The sequence below is a fragment of the Callospermophilus lateralis genome, chromosome 2 (genome assembly GCF_048772815.1).
Source record: "Callospermophilus lateralis isolate mCalLat2 chromosome 2, mCalLat2.hap1, whole genome shotgun sequence".
Classification (NCBI taxonomy): Eukaryota; Metazoa; Chordata; class Mammalia; order Rodentia; family Sciuridae; genus Callospermophilus; species Callospermophilus lateralis.
Genome location: NC_135306.1, coordinates 62,220,866 through 62,245,141, shown reverse-complemented (window position 1 = coordinate 62,245,141; position 24,276 = coordinate 62,220,866). Strand labels below are relative to the sequence as shown.

At 39.2% G+C, this 24,276-nt stretch overlaps 1 protein-coding gene across 1 annotated transcript in view; it reads left to right on the top strand.

Moving 5' to 3' along the window:
* Positions 1–7,296: 7,296 nt before the first annotated feature.
* The window catches only part of Pdcd1lg2 (programmed cell death 1 ligand 2), a 61,513-nt gene continuing 44,533 nt past the window's right edge, over positions 7,297–24,276 (top strand). Inside the window, exon 1 of the mRNA XM_076843435.2 lies at positions 7,297–7,444. The gene's annotated coding sequence lies outside the window, so the exon portion shown is untranslated. The remainder of the gene's footprint in view (positions 7,445–24,276) is intronic.

Genomic DNA, 24,276 nt, shown 5'->3' with positions numbered 1-24,276 from the left:
CAGGCATGGAGGCGAGTGCCTGTGATGCCAGCTACTCAGGAGGCTGAGGCAGGAAGATCACAAGTTCAAGGTCAGTCTCAGCAACTTACCAAAACTCTCAGCAACTTAGTGAGACCCTGTCTCAAAATTAAAAATAAAATGGATGGTCGATGTAGCTCAGTGGTAAAGCACGCCTGAATTCATTGCCCAGTACTGAAAGAAAGAAAGAAAGAAAGAAAGAAAGAAAGAAAGAAAGAAAGAAAGAAAGAAAGAGAAAGAGAAAGGAAGGAAGAAAGAAAGAGAAAGGAAGGAAGGAATTCTAGGAATTATTTACAAATTATAAGATATAATTTATAATTACAATGCTCTGTCTCTTAATTCAGGCATTTTAGCACCAAGAGGGCATCCATTTATATCTGAATATTTCCCTCCTCAACCTCTTACTACCATTGGTAAATTGCAAATCATGATACCAGCTTGTCTTGGAAAAAGAAATTCTAAGTATATACAGAGAAACATAAGCTACATCTTGAAATAGGCACAATTTGTCTTTGGATGTTCACCTTCCTTTTCTCCCTCTTACTTACTTCTCTTCAAGAATTGCTGTTACCAGCAAAATTAAGCCCAGGGATTACCTAATGCTGATCCCCAAACAAAAGCAGGGCTGATTATTTCAGAACCACCTGACATTTTGGAAAATGCAGATTCGTGGAACTCAGCCCTGGATATTTTGAATTAGGAGATTTTGGTAGTGCCTAGTAACTCTGTTTTTGAAGTTTCCTAGGGGGTTCTGATGTGCAGCCAGAAACCATCAGGTTTGGGAATCACTGACCTAATTTCAAAACACGAGTCAACTGGCTACATTTCACCTTTGACTGTAAAATTGACTGAAAAAAAAAATTTTTTTTTAATCTCAGCTGACACCAATGAGTCATTATGAGAACCTCTGGTTTCCTTTACCTGAATTTAAGTTTAGAATTCTCCATGGCCCAAGCACTTCACCTTTCGACCTGGCTTGCCCAGGTCAAAAAGCCAAGGGATGTCGGTCCAAGCTTCAGGAGATGAATTTCTTCCTCACTTTAATCCTGCGATCACTCGTAGTCCTGATTATCTCTGTCAAGGCAATACCTTGGGGAAGTGGCTAACTCTGGAATTCATCAGCCCCCAGTTGCTGGGCTCTCATCTTACAACATACCCTGATGTGGTGTTGATGTCCCGTCCCATGACTTTGTCTCCCTCTGGCCTTCCTGAGGCAAAAATCAGGAAAGAAAAGGAAAGGCTCCAGATCATATATTTCTTGGGTCTACCTTGATCTCACTGCTCTACAAATTAAGTTAGGCCTGGGTCAGCATGGCCTCCACTACTCATCCAGCCCTCTGATGTCACAGCCAGCCACTTGAGCAGAAAATGGATACATGGTTATCCAGCCAAACCTGAGGCTGGGACCACATCCCCGTCTGCAGAAGGGACTGGAACCAAGACCAGGATGCTAGTCAGGCCTGCTTTCTTTCTGTCTGCTTCTTTCTTTGATCTCTCTCTCTCTCTCTCTCTCTCTCTCTCTCTCTCTCTCTCTCTCTCTCTCTCTCTTTGTCTCTAAGCTACATCCTCAGCCCATTTCATTTTAAGAAAGGGTCTCACCAAGTTCCCTAGGGCCTGGCTAGGTTGCTAAGGCTGGCCTCAAACTTGCAATCCTCCTGCCTCAGCCTCCTGAGTTACTGGGATTACAAACATGAGCCACCACACCTGGCTTTCAGCATCTCTCATAGGTAGAGATGAGCAGAGGGGAAGAGAAACTCTGTGAACTGTGAGAGGTAGCAAGGGAAGCAGATGGCATTGGTATTACCTTATTTCTGACAGTTTCAAGTCCTTCCCATCCTCGTGTCGCCAATTGGACTGAAGGAACTCAATTCATTGAAATATTTTATTTTTCTAATAACTGTTATCAGTAGTATTCTGTCAAACCCTCCTAGCCTATAGGATAGTGAGTGACCTTCGCAATGTACAGGTCACTTATGACTCAGACCAGTCCCATGTTTCCTATGCTTTTGGAATATAATTCACATACCACACAATTCACCCATTTAAATGTTTTTTAGAGTTGTACAACCAATACTACAATCAAATTTTAAACATTTTCATCCTGAAATGAAACCTGGTACCCTTTCACATCACCCACACTCACCTACCTGCTTCCTCTCATATCTTCCAATATTAAGCAACCATTAGTTATTTTCTGCCTGTATGGATAGATCTACTCTGGAGATAAATGGGATGATGTAATATATGGTCTTTTGCAACTGGCTTCTTTCATATAGCATAATGTTTTCAATGTTCATCCCCATCAAGTATCAGAACTTCATTTTCCTTTTTAAGACTGAGTTATATTCTATTGTATGGCCATAATTCATTTTTCCCCATTCATCAGTTTCTGGACATTTGGGTTGTTTCCACTTTTTGTCTATTATGAATAATGCTGTTATGAACATTTGTGTAGACATTTTTGTGTGGACATATATTTGCACTTCTCTTGGGTACATATAGCTAGGAGGAGAATGCTGGGCCATACTGTAACTCCATGTTTAACATTTTGAGGAGTCCCATTTAACTGAGTCCCACTTAAAATTCTAATCCCGTATCTTTTCCAAAACTCTTTCCTCCCAAAACAAACTACACTGGTGGCCCTGTGGTCTTGGAGTGAGAGAGAGAAATATCCAGTCTCAGCCTGATTCCATTTACTGTTAGTAGCTTCTGATAAGCTCCTTGCTGTCTATACCACTGGCTTCCCTCCCTTCTGCATAACCCAGAGCCATACTGACTGTTAGTGTCTTGGTAGTTCCTAGGTTTCAGGTGCCTGGGATGAGAGCTGTTCTCATTTTCTTCATCCTTAAGTATAGGTTAAGTATAACCCCATATCCCTTCACACTCCCTGGCATGGCAGATACAGTGAACTTCCTACCATGAGAAAATTTGGGTAAAAAGTTAGTATTAATATATTTGTTAGGCACTCTCAAATTTTAGGGGTATATGCATAGCACCCCCTTTTTCTCTCCAAGAATGACAGGGGAAGAGGACAGTTTGCATCTTCAAGCACCTAGAACCTTCTCCCTGTCACAAGAGTCCACTCATTTCCTTGTTAAAGGCCAGTGGAACTGTTTTTCCTCTCATTCCCCCCTCTCTTCTCTTACCATCACTCCCTGCTCCACCCCTACACCTGAAAGACTCAAGAAATCATGAAATTTGACTTATTGAAATTTGGCCTTTGTAAGCTCTGAAAACTTTTTCTTAACTAAGAACTATCTCCCTGGTTATTTCTTCACTTTCAATGACTTGGAGGTAGGGTGGAGCTGGGACAGGAAGAGTGTTTCATTAGTGCCTCATCTCACTCCCTAACTTATTACACTTACAATAAATCTCCTTTTATTTTGAAGTTCTCTTCAATGAATAAGCCAAACCTAGACTTCTGTCCTTTTGAAAGCAAGCATCTCAATTGCTCTGACCAGAACTCCCACCCACACCTTTCCTTCCTTTCCCTTGACAACAGGTTGCAAAGACCTGGTGGGATCCCAAGCCTTATGTGCTTCAAGTGACTAACCCTACCTCCAGTTTCTGGGCTATGACACAAGGAAGGCCAGTTTTCAGGCTGGCTCTCAAGTGAATTCCTCCCTCCTCCTCTCTTTATCCCCAGCTACTTATGATCTTCTCCTAGCCATGAATCACCTGTCCCAATTTTCAATGAGGACACTGACCTTTTATCACATTTCAGATTAAATTCCCATCAGAACCTTGGTTCTTGACTTTGGAAAAGTTGCTAAGGCTAGTTCTGAATAAAGTGCTGATTCCTCAGCTGTTGCCCCTTCCTTAGGACTTGTTTGCCCATTTTCCCAAAACCTCAGTGCATTTCTTTCTTATCCTCGTCACTCTGTGTCAGACTATCTGTGTGCAGCCTCAGGCTCCACGCCCCCCACCCCACATGTTCAGGTGAAAAGGGAAAGACTGGACTTATTATTTTTCAGATTTAAACTAGTTGATATTGATTTAGTGGCTATGGTGTGGCAGGCACTGTTCTAGGTGCTTCACATAAACATATGCATCACATCACATTCCATTAATTGCATCCCTTGTATTGCACTGTGTTTAAAAACGAACACTGAATTTAGAATGAAAAAAAAAATTGTTGTAGCATTTTTTCTTCATGCTACAATACACTCGATAGGTAACAGACAGATATGAGCAGAGGGAACATGAAGTTAAAGGGGGTAATTCTATAGACTGGGCCTTACTCCTCACAGGGTTGCTTTTCTTTCTTTTTTTATTTGGTACTGGTGATTGAACCCAGAGATACTTAATCACTGAGCCACATCCCCAGTCTTTTTTTTTTTTTTTTTTTTTTTTTTGAGACAATTTCTCTAAGCTTCTTAGGGCCTCACTAAGTTACTAAGATTGGGTTTGAACTTGCAATCCTCCTGCCTCCATCTCCCAAGCCTCTAGGCATGCTTTCTTTTAAAAAGCAATTTACTGATCCTGTGTGGTGGCACACATCTGTAATTGCAGCAACTCAGGAGGCTGAAGCAGAATCAAAAGTTCAAGGCCAGCCTCAACAACTTAACAAGACCCTTAGCAATTTAGCAAGATCCTGCCTCAAAAAATAAATAAATAAATAAATAAATAACAAGAACTGGGGGATATGGTTCAGTGGTAGAGCACCTCTAGGTTTGATTCCAAGTACAAAAAAAAAAAAAAAGTCAATTTACCTGAGACCACTCTGGTCCTGCCTGGTTCAAGTCAATAGGCTATGCTATATTCCTCAGCAAACAACCTGTTATCTGTAGGAGAAATGCAGTTCAAAACATTCTTCCCTACTGATAGGAAGAGCACAAGTTACCCCGAAGTGGGCACTTTTGTGACTTTACACAGACCAGATTGCAGATTCATGGAGATAGGATAAGCAGAGCAAAACTCCCAACCATGGAATCTGTAAGAACAAGTTCCAACTAGAACTGGTCAGCACAGTCCAAAGTGACCCAGAGTTGCCTGGATCTTTAGCATGTCATTATAATAGTAAAATCTCCTCTCCATGTGGTAAGACCATGCACAGTGGGGACCTGAAAGTCTGACACAATCTTGCTGTTAGTCAAAAGTCAAAAGGTAGACCTGAGCCAGTTTTTGGGAAACGTCCTTGGGATCCCCCAATAAAACAGGAGTGTAGGAAGAGGGCTGCCCTCACCTCTCTGAGAGGACCCATTCTCTTCTTTTCTCTCTTGAGAGTGCCCCTCTTTTCCCTTTCCCTTTCCCTTCTAGTAACCCCGTATCCACGACTAAAGTGCAATGCCCTGAAATTCAGGCAAGGTTGCAAGCACTGGTGGTGGCAGACCCCACTACCATTAGACTCCAGGGCATAGCTTGCTCTCTAACAGAGTGAGCCTGGTTAAGCTCTGTAATTTCTCCATGCCTCAACTTTCACTTCTTTACACAGAAGGGGCCTAGTAGTCTGGTTGCGAACACCAATGAGATGATTATTATGCATATTATAATATGATGTTTTTATGGTCTAAATCCTAGTGTTTGTATTACCAAGTATCAATGCAGTATGAGGGTTCTAGTTCTACACACAATACACACAAACACACACAATAGCTATGCCTCTCGGTGACCTTCATTTATAAAGCGAACAAAGAAAAGAGCATATGTGTGTTTCTAACTTAAGAACTTAGCAAAGGACTTACGGATAGTTTATTAAGTAATTAAAATTAATTAGAAACACATAAACCCTTTGTGAGTTCTTAAAATGTTTTCCTAGCTTGTATTATTCAGTAATCTAACTATACTCTCCATTGCTGCTTTTTAAACATTATTTCTATGTAATTTGTGTTCATGGAGGCAATAAATGTAAGGCAATTTTAAAAGGCAACTGTAAAATCACATACAAGGCCTCTACTCACAAGTGCCCCCATCAACCCTTAGTATCTACCCCTCTGGTAGTTTTTCTAGACATATAGATTTTCTGAGGCAGGCCAGTGTGCTGAGACATTAGTTTGAGTTTTGTTTGGCCCTGATATGAAACTACCTGGGTTTTCCCTTGCTCCTAGATGAATCTGTTTCCTAAAACATAAGCATTTAGAAAAAGAGCTGAGTTGCCCAGAGGAACGACTATAGGTAAGATAGCCCTTAGGAGGAAGTTTGCAGTAGAGGAAGAGGAGAGAGGGGTATGTAGAGGGATCGGCACTCTGGTGGAGTGCGGTGTGGACGCCAAAACTCTAAACTCTCAGAATCAGGGACTGTGTGTCTATTCTTCAGCCAGTCACTGCCGCTGAAAAAGGAGGGTGGGGATCTCCAATCAGGTTCACACATAAGCCCTGGGTGGAGTCCCCAAAGGAAGGACAGCTTCCCAGAACAGGGACCCCATTCTTGTGGTTAAGGCAGCCATTCCCATTTACAGTCATTGCAGCAATGAAGAGTATAGTTATATTACTAAATAATACAAGCTAAGGAAACATTTAAACCATTTTTCTTGCACAAGGGATGGAGTGAAAAGAGGATACAGAACAAAGAGGAGAAAAAAAGCACTACTTTTTCAGAAGGAAAATAGAGGGTCCGCAAATATAATCAGTTTAGGTAAACTCATACTGGATTAGGGTGGGCAATTATCCGATGGCTGGTGTCCTTATAAGACGAGGAGAGGACATACAGAGATACGCAGGGAAGAGGCTATGTGAAGAGAGAGGCAGAGATTGGAGTGATGCCCCTATGAGCAAGGGACTCCAAGGACTGCCAAGTGAAGACTGCCAAGCACCACTTAAAGAGGAAGCCAGGAAGAGGCAGGGAAGCCTTCTTACCTAGATCCTTCAGAAGGAGCATGTGACACCTGGACCTCAGACTCCAGCTTCCAGAACTATGAGAAAATAAGCATGTGATGTTTTAAGCTACCCAGTTTGTGATAATTTATTATAGCATCCCTGGGAAATGGATAAAAACAACAATACAAAGTTCCTGGCACATGGCTGGGACCTGCTGGTGTTCTTTTTCCCCTCCCTTTCCCCTATTCCTGGTGGAGAAACTGATATACCAGTTTCACCAGGGACACAGCTCAAGGCCATCTGCTTGCAGAGAAGCAATACTGAAAGCAAAACTAACCTTGTCCCCAGTCCGGGCTCCCATCAGTTAGTTCCCCAGAACCTGTTCTGGTTTTAATTACCCTCATATTACAGGAAAGCAGAGCAGGGCTGACGTGATTGATTGCATCTTTTCTTGCTTACTATGTTAACCCCAAATTTTTACAGATCTTTATTACACCTCCTATATCCCAGCAAAAGAGGATCCTGGGCTGATGCTACTTCTCGCTGATTGCTTTGGTTTTGGTTTTGTCTACTCTGCTTGTTGGTTTCTTTAATAGAAATCTGATGCCGATAGCAACTCTATGTTGCTTTTCTTTTGTGTCTTTTCCTGAGGAGCTGTACACAGTGCCTATGTGAGTACTGAGTGGGTTGAGGTTTTCTTGTACTTTCTGAGTTTGTGTTGTAGACTGTGGTGAGGCTACTGTGGCGGAGGAGGTGTGGGCATATCTTTGCTCTCCATTGTTAGAGGCAGGAGGAATTCTGCCTCAGAAATTATGCTCAGGGGTATAAACAAGCAAATTTCCTTCTGTTCCCCAAATAATAGGATTTCTCTCACTTGCCCCAATGCTTATTATTCTTGTTGAACAGTTTTTTTGAGGTACAATATTTTCAATACCGAAAATGTGCACTCTAGAAAAATTTTTTCCTGATATATCTCTCATCTTAGAGGTTTTGAAGGGTTAATGGTTAAGAACTTAAAAATGTTTTTCTACAACTGACATCTGTTTGTGATTACCTTTTGGCAGACAGGCCATACTCTAGGCTGGCCTGTGTTTATAAGCAATGCTCTAAGAGTAAGCTGTTAGGAAACAAAACAAAACATAAAAACTATTATTTCACTAACTTATAGAGGTAACTACTATATAACAAAAGCATGATTTGGGGCCAACTTAAAGACTTATTTTTTTCATATAAAATGATCAGAGGAAAGAGAAAAATTAAAGATAATTTTAACTCTTGTTATTCTGGATTTACATAGTAGAGGAGTGAAATAATAAATTCACATGGGAGGGGGTGGAGGTGGAGAAGTGAAACTTGATTACTTACTAATCAGTACATCTAGCCCTGAAATTCTATGGCTCTGTGGAAGGGAATCACAGACACAAGTTGCCAAAATGCAGAGTAAAATCATTCAGTGTAAGCCATAATCAGATAGTTTTATCAGTGTTACTGGCATCTAAGTTAAGGGAAACTATCTAGATCTTGGTTGGCTGGATTCAGCCACCTCATAAGAAGTAAACAAATAACATAAAAAGAAAAAGCAAATTTTATGCAACTTAATCAAACTGGAGAGAAATACCTAATTCCTTCTTTTCTGGTCCTACAGAAGCAGTTACAATTTATAGAAACAAAAGCCAGGTGAAATAAGTATGTAGATCTAGCTGTGCTGTGCCAGGCAGAGAACATGTCACTGGTGCCCAGGTGGACCAGGGGACAGTACATATTCTCAGCATGAAGAAGTTCAGGAGCTCTCTGTTTCATCAGAAGTCAAATACTGATTGACCGTCCTCCAAGTTCTCTTACAACCTATAGTCCCACAAATGGATGAACAACATTGCTCTGGCCACTCTGGCCACAGGAATCTGGTCTGCGTGCCTTCCTTACTTGGCTTCCCACACATCAGCAGGCTCTTCCTGGCCTACTGCTTCCAGATGTCTTCTCCCCAGGTTCCAATGAACTGGAGCTTCTCAAAGACAAGGACCACACTTTTAAGATTTTCTGAGTCCCAACTACCTGGCCCATAGCAATACCTAGTCATTGGGAACTTGTTAAATTGCTGCAATAATTTATTTGGTCTAACAGCAGGCGAATTACCAAAATAAAATGTTTGTTTAATATACACATCAACATAAAAATATTCAATGTTTGATGTTGATGTTAAAAGGAGATGGTGGAAATGTCCTCAGAGATAGTATTATAGGTCATGTTTTACAATGCATTAAACACTGACCCATAGATTTTGTGTCATTTTTATTCCACATGCCAATGTCAAAATATACCATGTGCCTTGATTGTACCTTGCTAGGGTTACTCTGTAATGAGGCAATTGCAATCTCATCTCCTAAATTATCTCCCAGAATCTAGACCCACATTTTTCTTGAATGCCGTGACTCACATCCAACTCATTGCCTTCTTTCTAAAACCAACTCCTCGTTTTATATTTCTTTCCCCTACCTTCCACGATTCCAATATTGTCTCCATAGTCTTATCTTAAAAACAGTCTCTGTTTTTTGTTTTTTTGTTGTTGTTTTTTTCATATTTTGTTTTTTTTAAAGAGAGAGAGAGAGAAAGAGAGAGAGAGAGAGAGAGAGAATTTTTTTCAAATTTATTTTTTAGTTTTTGGCGGACACAACATCTTTCTTTGTATGTGGTTCTGAGGAGCGAACCCGGGCCGCCCCTGTTTTTTTCATATTTTGTATTTGTTCTTTTTAGTTATACATGACAGTAGAATGTATTTTGACATAACATGCATACATGGAGTAAAACTTCCCATTCTTATGAAAATCACAGTCTCTCTTATATGACTGATCAGTTGCCAGTTGTCCTGCCAGTTGTCTTATAATACGTTTTTCTTTCCTTTCCTTTGCTTTGCTTTTCTGACTCAGTGTCAGGGCTTGGTTATCAAACATGTGGATGAATACAGTGACCTCCTAACTGAGTGCATGGTTTCAGTTCCATCCCCACCCCCCAAAATCTTAAAGGTGTGCTCCTTTTTATTTTGGAAAAAAATAATAATAATCAGATTTAATCTTTTCCAAATACTTCTTTGGTATTGTAACTCTATTTTTGAGTGACTGTCACTCTCTCCATTGGAGGTTCTGCCTGGCATTAATCCCTTGACATTCTCATCTTGACCTAAATTTCATTGTCCCCTCAACTCCCCTGTGCATTTGCACCTGCAGTGACCACTGAAGTACTTTAACTCCAAATCTCACAAGTGTTTCCAGGGCCAGTTCAAATTCCACCCCTCTGGGAAGTCTCCCTTCCTATAGACAGCTTCCAGGATTTTTGTACTTCTATCGCTCTTTTTACACAGTTCTAGTAAGAATTGTATTCTTCATGTTTGCAAGGTTTAACCTTCTAACTGTTATGATATCTTCTAGGGCAGGAGACTCTTTCTTTTTTTTTTTAATTAATTTTTATTGTTGGTTGTTCAAAACATTACATAGTTCTTGATATATCATATTTCACACTTTGATTCAAGTGGGATATGAGACTCTTTCTTAGATGAATCTCTCTGTAAATTTTCCACAATCTAATATAAAGGCTTGCAAAAACTGGGAGCCCAGTATTTATTGACTAAAAAAATTAAGATGCAATTTGAACTTAAAAGTGCATCACGAAAGGTAGTCTCTTCCACAGGTGGTTTAAAGATCAAATAATTACATATACATCAATGAGAGGAGAGCACAGGCTCTAACAAAAAACTCTTAAAAACTTAAATGCTTATAGGGACTGGCAGGTAACAAAAAATATTTGAATAGAGCTAGGTATAATACAATAAGGAGTGGTAGAATCTGGGATCCATTCTGCATTACTTGCCTAAAGGCATTCAAGGTCAAATTATTTTAAAACATGCTGTACAATTTATGCCTTAAACACTTGACTTCAAAAACAGTGGTCAGTTCAGTTTGGTGTGTATTTACATAAATCTCCATTAATACCCAAGGCAGTACTGGACGCTTATGGAGAGGGAAGAGCCAAATGAGATAAGCCTGGCAATATTCAGTAAAGAATGAAGCATTAAGCAAACTTGTTCTGATCACTTCTCCTGTTGACTAACGCCAAGTGAAATGTGATCCTTTATGCTGGCTATCATTATACAAAGGAATGCTTTGCTAGGATTCTTGAGATATTTTCAGAATGTTTATACCTGAAATCATTGGCTCTGTCTTATTTTCTTATGTAAAATGGAGTTTGGCACATAGTAAAGAACAAATAAATGCTTTGAATTTAAAAAAAAAAAAAAAAGAAGAAGAAACGAAGAAGAAAATAAAGAATTCACACTTTCTACTGCAGCACAACAAATTTCATTGGAAATAGATTTCAGCAGACAGTAGAGAGAACACAAAGCAAGGCCTACCGAAAGCAAGAAGTGAAACTGCCAGCACCTATTATGATTTTGATACTTTGCAAATTGGGCTTGAAAAAGTTTTTCTCAGGTTCTGTTTACAAACCTCTTATCAGAATGTACCAAAGTTTTCTGGAATTCTCTGGAAAGATAAAAATTCCCAATGCAATTAAATAAAGTGATATTAGTACTTCTTGGATAGAAATAGGCAAAATAACAGCTAAAATTCTCCTAGGGAGAAAGTTGAATATAAACCAATAAATATAAAGCAGATAAAAAGAAATGCCCTAGAAGTACCATGGTTTAGCAAATATTTGCTTAGGAGAATCAGAGTAGGTTTAATGAAGGAGGTGGGGTCTTGTGAGTCTTAAAACCACGTAGTCTTTTTCCTTAGGTAAGATCTTAATGTGGCCAGTGAAAAACAGTGGTCGTATAGGAATTAGTGTAATTTTTAGATCAAAGATCACTAGTCACCCTCCTTTATAATTAATAATGACAATGAATGTGAAGAATGCTTTGCTGTTTACCAAGTATTGTCCAAAGATCCACAAGAATTTCTGTTCTATATCTGTAGTTTAGCTGAGAGACAGAGATGATGGACAACTTTTTGATTTACAGTCTCTACCCCCACCCCCATACAGTTAAGATGAAAATGGACAGCCAAACAGGAAGGGACAGTAAGAGACTTACTTATAAAACACAAGAGAATTTTAGAAGGGAAGACCTAGGAGGTGGAGTGGTTGTTTGAATTTGTTTGTTTTGTCTCCTGGAGAAGTACCATCACAGTGTTCATGCAGCTGAAGGAGTGCATGCTCTACAAATTATGTGATGAAGTCATCAATTTTGACCATGTATCTGATAAGTTCTCTAAAGAAACTCTTTCAGGCATTGCCTGCCTAGGTATTAAAGAGTTCATGCTTCCATAACTTTTTAATTTTATTTTTGCTTCCCTAACTTTAAAGGCTCCAAAAACCTACTCTTTCAGAAATCATGGCTCCCATAAGGAAACTGGAAACCCTGGCCAATCTGGAAAGATTTTATCTATATGAGATAAGGTTTTATCCAGATTTTATCCAGATTGGCCAGGGTTTTAAGATAGTTTGGTAGGGGGCTTGAGAAACCTGAGGAAACATTCTGTAACAGGAATTAGAGAGGCTGACTTTGCAAAAGCAGTGTCTCTTTATTTAGGCCTACAGCTGCCCAATGAGTTACTGAAAACAGCATAAAGCCTGAACTCTCTGCCTTCATTTTGTATTTCTCCTTTATAACCTTAAACTTTGTGACCTGCTTAGCTCTGCACGTAGGCATGTTGATCATTTAAGGAGTGTTCACCTAAACTGTTAGTACAAGGTTTATTAGCCCTAAATTTACCTCGTCTATCTTCCTTCAAGACTGAGACAAGATTTTCAGGAATATTCTAATGTCAGCTTTTACATCAGACCCCTGGAGTGCTACCTTGAGTCTTCAGTGGTTGTCTGACACCTTCTAGAAAATCCTCATGATGAACTTCCCCCTCAAGCAGGAGCAGTCAATTCACAGGAATTCAATTGCCCCTTTCAGAATCACAGGTCTCATAGATCATCCTGAGTAGCAAGTGGAAATTGCCTCCTTAAGAGACAAGAACTTTTCTATGTCATCAGCAAATAGTGATAGTTCTTCTTTTTCTATTTGTATCTCTTTAATTTCTTTTGTCTGTCTAATTGCTCTGACTAGAGTTTCAAGGACTAAGTTGAATAGAAGTGGTGAAAGAGGGCATCCCTGTCTTGTTCCAGTTTTTAGAAAGAATGCTCACAATTTTTCTCTATTTACATTGATGTTGGCCTTGGACTTAGCATAAATAGCTTTTACAATGTTCAGGTATGTTCTTGCTATTCCTAGTTTTTCTAGTGTTTTGAACATAAAGAGGTGTTGTATTTTGTCAAATGCTTTCTCTGCATCTATTGAGATGGTCATATGACTCTTGACTGTAAGTCTATTAATGTGATGAATTACGTTTATTGATTTCTGTATATTGAACCAATCTTGCATCCCTGGAATGAACTCGACTTGATCATGGTGCACTGGACTGGGGATGTGGCTCAAGCGGTAGCGCGCTCGCCTGGCATGCTTGCGGCCCGGGTTCAATCCTCAGCACCACATACAAAACAAAGATGTTGTGTCCGCCGAAAACTAAAAAATAAACATTAGAAAAAAACATTCTCTCTCACTCTCTCTCTCTTAAAAAAAATCAAATATGATAAAAAAAAATATGATCATGGTGCACTATCTCTTTAACATGCTTTTGTATGCGATTTGACAGAATTTTGTTGAGATTTTTTGCATCTATGTTCATCAGGGATATTAGTCTGAAGTTTTCTTTTCTTGATGCATCTTTGTCTGGTTTTGGTATCAGGGTGATACTAACCCCATAGAATGAGTTTGGCATGGTTCCCCCCTTTCCTATTTCATGGAATAATTTAAGGAGTATTGATGTTAATTCTTCTTTGAAGCCCTTGTAGAACTCGGCTGAGAATACATACTTTAATAAGTTCAGCAAGGTAACAGGATATAAAATCAATACCTATAAATCAAATGTATTTCAATACATCAATGATGAATCCACTGCAAGAGAAATTAGAAAAACTACCCCATTCACAATAGCCTTAAAAAATAAAATAAAATACCAGGGAATCAATAAACAAAAGAAGTGAAAGACCTCTACAATGAAAACTACATAACACTAAAGAAAGAAATTGAAGAAGACCTTAGAAGATGGAAAGATCGCCCATGCTCTTGGATAGGCAGAATTAATATTGTCAAAACGACCATACTATCAAAAGCATTATAAAAATTTAATGCAATTCCTGTTAAAATCCCCATGACATTCTTCACAGAACTAGTAAAAGCAATCATGTAATTCATTTGGAAAAATAAGAGACCCAGAATATCCAAAGCAATCCTTAGCAAGAAGAGTGAGGCAGGTGGCATCACAATACCAGACTTTAAACTATACTACACAGCAATAGTAACAAAAATGGAATGGTATTGACACTAAAACAGACATGTAGACAAATGGTACAGAATAATAGACACAAAGACAAACCCACATAAATATGGTTACCTTGTGTTAGACAAATGTGCCAAAAACATACATTGGAGAAAAGATAGCCTATTTAACAAATGGTGCTGGGAAAACTGGAAATCCATATTTAGCAAAATGAAATTAAACCTCTATCTCTCACATTGCACAAAAATCAATTCAAAATGGATCAAATACTTTGGCACTAGAACAGAGACCCTGTACCTAATAGAAGAAAAAGTAGGCCCAAATCTTTATCATGTCAGCTTAGGAACTGACTTCCTTAACAAGACTCCTAAAGTGCAAGAAGTAAACTCAAGAAATAATAAATGGGATGTATTTAAAGTAAAAAGTTTCTTGTCAGCAAAGAAAACAATCAATAATGTGAAGAGAGAGCCTACAGAATGGGAGAAAATCTTTACCACACACACCTCAGATAGAGCATTAATCTCCAGGATATATAAAAAACTCAAAAAACAACACCAAAAAAAAAACCACAATAACCCAATCAATAAATTGGGCTAAGGAAATGAACTAAGACTTCACAGAAGAAAAAATACAATTGATCAACAAACATATGAAAAAATGTTTAACATCTCTAGCAATTAGAGAAAAACTACTCTAAGATTTCATCTCACTCCAGTCAGAATGGCAATTATCAAGAATACAAGCAACAATAAATGTTGGCAAGGATGTGGGGAAAAAGGTACATTCATACATTGCTGGTGGGACTGCAAATTGGTGCAACCACTATAGAAAGCAGTATGGAGATTTCTAAAAAAAAAAAAACTTGGAATGGAACAACCATTTGACCCAAGTATCCCACCCAAAGGACTTAAAATCAGGATACTATAATGGCACAGCTACATTAATGTTTATAGCAGCTCAATTCACAATAGCTAAACAATGGAACCAATCTAGGTACCCTTGAACAGATGAATAGATAAAGAAAATGTGGCATATATGAACAATGGAATACTCAGCCTTAATTAAGAATGAAATTATGGCATTTGCAGGTAAATGGGTGGAGCTGGAGAATATCATGCTAAGTGAAATAAGCCAGACCCAAAAAACCAAAGGCCAAATGTTTTCTCTGATAAGTGAATACTGATCCATAATGGCAGGTGGGGGACAGTAGGGAATAATGAAAGAACTTTGGATTGGGCAGAGGGGAGTGAGGAAGCGGAGGGGGTTTAGAGGTGGGAAGGATGGTGGAATGAAGTGGACTTTATTACCCTACATACATTTATAACTACACTACTGATGTGACTCTGCACCCTCTTCAGCCAGAGGAATGAGAATTTATACTCCATTTGTGTGCAATGTGTCAAAATGCATTCTACCATCATGTATAACTACCTAGAATGAACTTAAAAATTCTTTAAAAAGAAGAGAAAAGGAATCAAACAATAAATCCATTTCATAAATTAAAAAACAAGGAAAAGAAAACTTTTCCAAAGCCACCTCACAGAACCAAAACTGAAATAATTATCCACCAGACAACAGTTTGACCAAGGGTTCTTAATTATGCATATCTCTTGTTCCCTGCCCCAATTCTTCCTCTGCTTATACCTAAAGCTCCTGTCAGCACCCTGAAGACAGGGCTAAGGTGCCAGACCTTGCTTTGCCTTCCCAATATGAACATATTAATCTAAGTTTCTTTCCTTCTTTTCACCATTACTTTTTCTATTCAGTTTTGGGGACAAGTGGCCAGACCTGATTTGTTAGAACCCCCAGAGTCAGGCCTCTGGCCTAGGACTGGTGACAATTTCTCTGGGTGACAATGTTGCAAGTTATCTTACTGTTGAAAGAGGATCACCATCCCTAAAATTCAACATTGACTGTTTTCTTCAGTTTGAAACCCTTGTTTCAACATGGACCCTTTTCTTAAAAAGTCCAGGGATGATGACCTCCCATCCCATTAGTGGCCCATTCCATTGCAAGTGGCACTAGTTGATGGAAAGTCCTCTCATAGGTTTTTCCAAAATAAGTAAATAAATTAAGGTTTCTCTTAAAGAGGAAGGAGCCAACCAAAAGTAAGTCTCAGACTCCTGAGTATGATGCTAAGTTGTCATGCTTGTTGAAAGCAAAAATAACCAGAACAAGGACAGATCTCAACAGATCAGTGACGACTTTTATTAAGTGGTGAAGTTAAGCATCAGAGGGCACATTTTCAGGAGAGAAAATGGCAACTGGTTACAAGAGGGGTCTGATTTTTATAAGGTTTAAGTGAGACTTGAATCATAGCAAAATGCATCAGTTGGATAAGCAGGGGTAACAGTTGTGCAAGTTCAAAGCCCAAGTTAGGGGAAGCAGTTGTGAAAGTTCAAAGCCCATTGTTGCTGGGAAATGGTAAAAGTGCAAAGCATATTGTTTTGCTTCTCTCCCTGGGACCCATTGTCCTCCTTTCTCCCTAGGGATAGTGGTTCCCCTTTTCCCCTGGGGAGTTGTTGTTTTCTATATCCTTCACATGCAACCATTCATTTCTTTGTTCATTCAACAAAGTTATGAGAACCTAATTCAGTATTAGGAGCTCTTGTTCTAGCAAGGATGACAGAACTATAGCAACTTATACCAGCAAAGAGTAAGGTACTAACACTAGAAGGAAATAGGATACATTTGAGGAGGAGGGGATCCTCTAAGGTAGTTGGAAGTAGAAAGATATAAGTCCTCTTAACAAAAAGTATAATATGCACTACAAATTTCTTTAAAGTTTATGATAAAACTGAGGTACAGGAAAAATAAATTAGTAAAAGTAAAGTGAGATTAGAATTTTCAAAGCAGCCATGAGGTCCTATTCTTAAAAAATGCTTATATTTCCATGTGCATGAAGCCAAAAGGCCAGATTAGGGAAGGTTTTGCAGGCCATACTAAGGAAGACTTGACTTTTTAAATAATGAGAGCTGTTAAAGTCCTTCAAGCAGAAATTACATCGTTGGATTTGATTATTCTGGACATTATTTTGCCTACTGTATAAAGGGGTAATTCATTCAACAAATGCTGAGGGCCTACTTACTGTTCTAGGAGATGAATGCATAACAATGAGCAAAGCAAAGATCACTACCCTCTTTGTACTTATATTCATATGAAGTATGATAGGCAACAATATCATAAAGATGTAAATTATATGATATATTAGATGATAATGAAAGCTTTGGGAAATTAAGAGATGGGTAAGGAAAGTTAAAAATGTTGAGGTGAGGGTAGAGTTGCTGTTGCAATTTTGCAAAATACAATATTACCAGAAAGAGCAATGAAAGTGTCTAGATTATGGAACCTGGTACACTGCAAGATCCATCCTTGGGAGATAGATCTTGGAAGGAAGACACATAGGCCTGGGAGCAGGCTTAGAGCCATTCAGATAGGGAATTTGATTGTGAGGGATGGGGGTGGGGAGGTAAAAGCTTCCAGTGGAGCCCTCTTGGTTCTTCAAACACCTCACACTGCAGGGAGAGGAATGGCCACAGTGGAAGCTTCCAAAGCATGGAGCCCGAGACAGAGGTCTCTCTTGCTTGGGCTATTGGAAGGATTTTGGACTCTTCACTGTATGAAATATTAAGCCATCAGCACACACGATTTGGCTCATATTTTTGAAGAATCATTCTGTCTGCTATGTTAAAAATCAACTTTAGAAAGCTGAAATTAGAACCATAGCATCCAGTTATCAGACGGTTGCAAAACCATAAGAGATGATAATGGCTCTGACTGATAAGGAGGCAGAGAAGACGGTGAGAAGAGGTCGTGTTCTGGATATAATCGAAGGAAGGGTCCTCAGGACTTGTTAGTGAATTAGATATAGGGTAAAAGAAGAAAAGAGTTGAGGATGACTCCAATGGTTTTGTCCTCTACTTCAGTGAATGGAGAATAGAGCTGAGGGAAGCAAGACAAGAAGGGAAAGCAGCAATGTAGGGTGAAAGAAGAAAAGAGTTGAGGATGACTCCAATGGTTTTGTCCTCTACTTCAGTGAATGGAGAATAGAGCTGAGGGAAGCAAGACAAGAAGGGAAAGCAGCAGTGAGGAGCCTCTGCGATGAGATAACGAAAAATGACAAGAAGATGAATGGAGGTTATGGTAATGGGGTGCAGAAAACAGAGGTCATCTAAGCAGCATCAAAGAGGTAGAAATGTAACCGGAAATTAAGCAGTTGGGTTCTTCGTCTCACAAATTCAAGGAATGAAATCCAGGGACACAAGGATGAGAGCAAAATAATAGGATTTATTAAATTAATAGAAAGAAGCAGAGCTTCCAAAAGGGAGGGGCCCCAAGAGGAATGCCAACAGGTATCTGTTGTCTCAGGGTTTTTAAAGGCATGTCTGATGACCCAGCAAAGGGTGATTGGTGGGTTGAGGGATATCAGCATGGACCAATCAAGCTCTTCAAGATCTGGGCTTAATAAACCAATCAGGAATGCATAATTTCAATCCTTTATTTCCATCATTAAGAGATCAGTTCTCACCTGGTGGTTTTTGACACATCTATTAGAGGAAGCATTTCAGGTAGAGGTCTGCTTGTGGTTGGCTGTTGCTAGGGGTAAGGGCAAGAGTAACTAAGGAAGGGATGCAGTGATTAAAGATGTGAAGAATAGAAACAGGTATTCTAGGTCAGAAGAAGATATAGTGGTTAAATGCATGGAGAGCAAGTCACAGGATGTCCTTCAGACCCAATGTCTCTTTCAGGTTGGCATGGTGTCCCCTGTCCTTCTTCAACACCCTTATCTTGGCTATTTATGGAAGATCTATCTTCCTGCCTTCGAAATAACAGAACCAAGGGATGGACTGGATTTGGCAGATGAGAGATGAGTAGGTTGAAGATGACCCTCAAGATTCTGTCTTGAGGTGGCTATTATTATTATTCCAGGAAAATAAAACACAGTTTTCACAAGTTGTCCAAGGTGTTAGAGGCTAATAATTTGTAAGCCCAGACTTTGAAACTAGATGTGTCTGATTTTAGAGACTGAGCTCTTAACCATTTCACGGAGCACATTTTTTTCTTAGAAGAAAGTTTAATACAGGAGAATTGTGGTTGGAAAGTACTTTTGTAACAATGTCTGTCCCTCAGTTTTGCCAAGGGCACAGTGTGTCAGGAAAGTCCCGTTGGATGGGCGAGGAAGAAGGAGAAGTTAAAGCCAGAGATGGGTCATCCAGGAGTCCTTTCTGTTACTAGCACTATGTTATGTCATCCTTTCATGTTCGAAAAATAGGAAGTTGGTAAGCGCTGCTCAAAAGTGCTTAAAAGTGCTAATCAGCTCATAATTGCTAAGTGCCTATGATGATACCTTTTCAAATTACATTTTCTTTAGTGTGGGGGGGGCGGGGGGGTACTAAGAATTGAATCCAGGGGCACTCTACCACTGAGGTACATCCACAGTCCTTTTTATTTTATTTTGAGACAATGTCTCACAAAATTTCCCAGGCTAGCCTGAAACTTGCAATCCTCCTACCTCATCCTTCCAAGTCACTAGTATTATGGGCATGTACTAGAGGGCCCAGCTGGTATACTTCCATTTTGATGAGGAAGAGTATTGTCAAGAGTATTGTCAAGGTGTGCCATGAGCACTTCCCTGTAGAAAGCTCCCATTTGTTACCTGTCTCATCCTTCTGAAAATAAAACCAAGAGTACAACCAACTGTGGACCTCACATTTCCCTCTAGTTACTGAATCATTTCTCTTCATGGTTTTGTAACACTCTTCTCTAAAGAGTTGGCTACATTCTATCATCTCCACATCTTTACCTCTTGAATGTTACTAGAACTTTCATGTGCGCTTGTCAAGATCATTGATGACTTCCATGCTACTAAAGCCAACTTGCAGCAACACTTACCTCTGTCAGTCGCTCCTTCCTTGTAGTGCCGTGTTTTAAAATGTTAGTTTTATTTGTTTTATTATATATATGGTGAGGCCAACAGATCAGGAGGCAACTGTCATTGATACCAAGCAAGGTCTCATTGCCTGTGTACATAAAAGCTGATATTATGGCAAAAAGAAATAGCTTTCTTGGAAGGTCACCTGGCAAGGAAGTCAGGAGCAGAGGGGGGAAAGGCTCAAATCTGTCTCCCTGATGCGTAAATTACATCCTTAATGATGTAAATTGTGTAAATGCAAATTTACAGAGAGGGAGAAGGGAGAAACTGCTTGTTGATTGATTGTCAAGAAGAGGGAGTTTGAGATTCCTCTGCAAGGCAAAGATGGTCACTGTGCCTCAGAAGGAACATGTTTCTTTCCTGAGGGAGTTATGTGCTATGCAGGGAATTTGGAACATTTGACGTCAAAAGGTCATTGACCAGGGGAGCTAGCTGCTTCTGCCCATGTCCATTCTTGAACAGCTGATCACATCGTCCTTGAGGGGATTCGGAAGGCTTTTCGTGAAAAACAATTTAAGCACTTTGTTACTTAAGGAATTTATGTCCCATGTGGCCAACCCTCAGCCATTGGAAAGATAGTTTGTTATACTCAAGATCCCAAGAAAAAAAGATGCAAGTGCAGGGGCTACATAGGGAAGCGCCAAGATCAGTCATGGGGCAAAGGAGGTAGGTGGGACACATGGGCAGGCACCTTTACTGTGGTTTCCATAGGAAGGAGCAGGTGAGACAAGGAAAGCAGATTCGTGGTTGACTAATATGAATGATTTTTGCAGGCCCTGGATCATAGGAGCTCTCTCTAGTTTACTGGGGTTGGGGTGATTAGGGCAAGTGATTGGTGACTGTAAATGTGGAAGGGCACAATAAAGGAAGTGGTTGAGAGTATGAACTCTGGGTTGGTTGGTTTGCAATTGAAAGGTGTGTTCATGTGCACAGTGTTTCCTACCTCTTGTAACTGGCTAACCTAGGGAAGGGCAACCCCTTTAGGATCAGCAAGCCTCCAGGAAATCAAAGCATTAGAATACAGAAAACGAAGGATATGGTTAATATTACTATCATTTGCCCTGTTCCCTTCTTCTCAGTCTTCTTTGCTGGTGCCCTCTCTTCACCAAGATCTATAAATGTTGAAATGCCGCACATTGTCTACTTTCACTTCCCTGTCTCTCCATAGGTAATGTCATGCAGCTTATGGATTTAAAGAACACTTATGTGTTGATGACTCTTAAGTTATCTCTTTCTCAAGCTTTAGACCTGTTACCCAACTGCCTCCTGAACACCTCCACTTGCCAGTCTAACAGACATTTCAAATCATACAAACATGAAATATAACTTGTAGTTTCTTCTCCTAAACCTGCTTTTCCTTCAGGCCTCTCCATTTTGCTCTCGAGACAGTCTACATTCTCTCTTGAATGTGTATCTTCTTCCTAGAAAAACTTCTGTCTATGCCTTTGTATGGCTCGTGCTGAAATTCTTTCCCATCACTTATGCCAAGAACCCTTCTTGTTCTGAGTTGAGTTCCCCTCTCCTCTGGGAACTCCTTGGACCCTTCTCCAGAGACATTTCTTCTCCTGTGACAGATCTACAGATTTGATACAATTCCTACCAAATTTTCAACTTTTTTTTCCTCACAAATAAACAAGCCCATTCTAACTCATATGGAAATTCAAAGGAGCCAGAACGGGACGGGGTGGGGTGGGGGGATTGAAAAAGAAGTACAAAGTTGAAGAACTCATACTTCCTGTTTTCAAAACTTACTGCAAAGCTATTGTATTCATTACTGTGTGGTACTCACATAGGAGAAATAGAGATGAAAACGGAATTGGAGGTCCAGAAATAAACCCACACATCTCTGGTCAAGCAATTTTTTGCAAGGTGCCAAGCCAACTCAATAGAGAAAGTATAGTTTTTTAACAAATTATTCAGGAACAACTGGATGTCTATGTACCAAAGAATGAGTTTAGAGCCTTACCTCATATCATATGCAAAAATTAATTCAAAATGAATCAGAAACCTAAGTATAAGAACTAGAATATATTTATTTCTTAGGAGAAAACATAGATGTAAATCTTTGTAACCTCAGACCAGGTAACAGTTTCCTTGATATGATACCAAAAGCACAAACAATAAAGGAAAAAAGTAGATCATTTGAACTTTATCAAAATTAAATTTATATGTTCTTTGAAGTTAATTTTAAATTAAAACATTTATGCTTGGAAGAATTCTATCAAAAAGCTTTGAAGACAATCTACAAAATGGGAGAATATATTTTCAAATATATGTTTGATAAAGAGTTTGGCAGTTCCTCAAAGACTTAAACACAGAGTTACCATTTGAGCCAGCAATTTCATATATATATATATATATATATATATATATATATATATATATATATATATATACACACACACACACACACACACACACATACACACACACACATACACACACACACACACACACACACACACATACACTATGTATCTGGATCTGTTATCCAACTGCCTCCTGAACACCTCCACTTGCCAGTCTAATAGGCTTTTCAAATGACTATTAGACATACACATACACACACACACACACACACACACACCACACACACACACACACACACACACACACACATATATATATATATATATATATATATATCCATGAGAAGTGGAAGCATATATACACAAAAACTTGTACATGGATATTCATAGAAGAGTTTTTCAAAATAGTCAACAAATAGAAAAATTTGAATATCAATCAACAGATGAATGGATAAACAAAATGCATTATATTATACAATTTAATATTATTCAGTCATAAAAAAAGAAAGAAGTATTGATGTGTTACAACACAGATAAAGTTTGACAACATTATGTTCAGTAAAGGAAGCCAGTCACAAAAAGCCATGCATTGTATGATTCCATTTATATGAAATGACCAGTATAAGCAATTGATAGAGACAGGAAGCAGATTAGGGGTAGTTAGAGGTTATGGAGAGAGGGACAGGAAAATGGGGAGTTTCTTTTAATGGTATGGCTCCTTTTAGGGTAACTGAAATGTTCCAAATGTAGATAGTGGTGTTGGCTGCACAACTCTGTGAATATATTAAAGACGACTGAATTGTATTGTAGAATTTTAAAAGTCTGTTTTAAACACACATACACACAGAGAGATTACTTTCTCTTTTTTAAGAAATTGCTTTCTTTTGTATGTCATCTATACTTTCATAAAGCTGTTGAAATTTTTAGAATAAACTTAAAAGACAAAGAAAAATGCATAAATGCTTCAACAGACCACTTGTCACCTTCATTAGCCCCTACACTTAATCCAAGCTATCACCATTTCTGCAAAGATATTCCTAACTGATCTTCCTGCTTCTAATGTTACCAACTGCCTCTCCTCCCAACAAGTTTGTCATCTAGCCAAAGCTGAGCCCTCTTTTAGAAATGTAAATGAGGTCATGTCATTCTGCTGGTCCAAAAGTTCAAATGACTTTCCATCACACTCAGAGTATCTCTGCCATAATTGCCTCAGATATATGGCTCCAACAGATTTTCCTTGAGAAATGATCCCTTTGCTAATAAAAGTTGTAAAGTCCCTTTGAGGAAAAAATAGCTGTGTGTGCCCTGTCTCTTTTCCCTTCAACCAAAGCCATCCTTTGGATGGAAAAAGCCTGGGATCAAAGGTAGAAACACAGGAGGTAGAGCAGGACCAAGGTGGGCAACCCCCATCAGAACCTACTCTCCATCTTCCCCATTTAAACCTCTTGGTAAGAGATAAGTCACATGATGGGCATATGGATTGCAGCACTCAAGACAGCTTACTATTCTACTCAGCCAACTAGCAAGTATTTACTGAGAACCCAGCTCTATTTCTACCAAACCCTGTTCTCAAATATCCAATTCCCTGATTTCCAATCCAGCTAGAGAGGGTGGTGTACATTATCCATTTGACAAGACACATCTGGTATTTGAGGGCCTGCTATTCGGGGGATGGGGAGTATGATGTAAAGTTTTGTGGCAGACATAAAGAGGTGCGGATAACCACCAGTGTGGGCAACTCATGAAAACTAGTTCATCTTCAGAAAAAGCCATTAGAATAGGAAGAATAGCTTCTCGTTTGGACTGAGAAAGACTGTCTCACTTCCTTCTACACTACATCCCCTATCCTCCAGACAGTCAAACTACAACTTCTCTTTGCAGTTCCG